Here is a 2194-nt window from a genome sequence, read left to right on the forward strand (position 1 = left end):
TAGAAGGAAACGAGCCTAAAACCACTTCTGCTAAGAATTCTTTTTACAAGTTTGCGAGAAAATAGCTCTTTACGAATTTTTAACATCAATAGAACTAATACAAAATTAAATCAATTTATAGCTTCCAAAAGTTAAACTTCAGATGCGACTAATTTGAGATTTAGATTTCATGGATCTCTGCATACAAGGGGAAAAAACAAATGATATTAGAAAAAAAGGCCCCAAAAAAATATATATTCAAATTTCAAATGCATGATCTAAATTCTTAGGCAGAATTAGATATATATTGTTTCCAAATGTTATTTTTACTACATAACAGCTGCTAAGCAGCGCCTGAAAACTTTGAGGTGCTGTGTTTCTGCAAAAAAAGCAGTAAAAACAGCACCTGCATAACAGAAATCAACCCATTGATAAAAGTTTTTGCTCCACTTAATTCAGCATCAAAAACTTATATAATTGAATCAATCTTATGCGAACTTCATCAAACATCATATGTGCATGAACACATTATTCCAATTCCAAACATAATCCAACTCTAAATCCATGAGATCAATATTTTTTCTTAAAATTAATCTTATAATAAAAATATTTTATTGATTTAGTGAAAAAAAATAAACAGAACATGCTTACCGTAGAGAGCTGCAAGCCTGCTATGCTGACATAAAGCCAGAAGGAAACAAAGACGGTCATTGTGCTTTTCATTTGTCTACTCTGCAAACTAGCCCCGTTACAAAAGTGCCAAAAAGAGAAGAAAAGAAAGTTTAATTACAATAGAATTGTAATGAAACGTGTTTATAATAATAGAAGTGTCAAGTTTTACAGCATTTGTAGGCCATAACAGCTTTAATAGTTAAAAATAAAAAGCAAGTAGTTCTTAAAACATAACATGCAGAGATCTTGTCATAACATCAAAATTCCCAAGAAAAAGAAAATGTACCAATCAGACGTCCCCAATATTTTTTACTACTTCTCCATTCTTGTCACTTTTCATGTAATAATCACCATTCTCCTAGTAAATGTCCAAGATAAACTATAATTCTAAATTTGAAAATCGCTAAGAAGTAGGAAAAAGGGAATTAATTCGAAAGTGCTACCTCAGGAATATGCACCAACAATCTCTAATAATCAGTTGAGCAAGATCAAGTAGCTTAAAATGATGTGGTGAATTTGGCTATGATAAAGGGGGGAAAAATGCTGAAATTCAAAGATTTCTCGAATTTGGAACTGCATAATACCCAAATTCTTGTTCCAAAAAAAAAAAGTGCAAGAAATGAAGAGCATCCAAAAGAACCAACCAAACCACTTGCTTCGCCGGCACCCCTCCAAAATACGTGGACATTTTGCAATAAACTAAAGGAAAAAGACCCCCAAAAACTTTCAATGCCAGTGAAGATTATAAGTCCTTTATATATTGCAAAATTGGAGACTTCTAAGTAAAAAAAATCACAAAGAATCACATGAAGCTTTTGTCTCAAATCACAAAGAATCACATGAAGCTTTTGTCTCAATACAATATGTAAAAGATCAAAGCAAAAAGACATGCAACTCCATTGAAAGGCTTATTTATTTTTTAATAACAAAACTAAAGAATCCATTAAAATTGATCTTAAAAATCAGCAGCTAATTGGTGCCAATAAAAACGAAGCAGCAATAATCTAATATCTAGTCACGTAATTATATATATTGACAGTAAGAAGAAAAATATCATCACTCACTACCGAAACAGTACTTCAAAACCTAACTCAAAATCATAAAATTAACCAAAAAAAATTAAATTTCTAAACATGCAAGCAACCTAAAATATCCAACAATAGCTATAAAATATAAAAAAATGCCAAAACATAAGGTAATAAATTAAAAATCAAAATTAAAGCGAAACTTTAGCACAATACGGTAGTGTGCATAAATATACAGTGAAATTTGCAGAGTGCTAAAGTTGTTAGCCAACCAGATTAGAACAAAGTGGCAACAACAGCGACAACAAAAAAAGAAGAAGCAGCAGCTCACATTTATGCCAAAAGATCCGAGTGCTAAAGTTGTTAGCCAACCAGATTAGAACAAAGTGGCAACAACAGCGACAACAAAAAAAAAAGAAGCAGCAGCTCACATTTATGCCAAAAGATCCGAGTGCTAAAGTTGTTAGCCAACCAGATCAGAAGGAAGTGGCAGTGACAGCGGCAGCCAAGAAAGAAGG

Source organism: Citrus clementina, unplaced genomic scaffold, assembly GCF_000493195.1.
Source record: "Citrus clementina cultivar Clemenules unplaced genomic scaffold, Citrus_clementina_v1.0 scaffold_8, whole genome shotgun sequence".
Classification (NCBI taxonomy): Eukaryota; Viridiplantae; Streptophyta; class Magnoliopsida; order Sapindales; family Rutaceae; genus Citrus; species Citrus x clementina.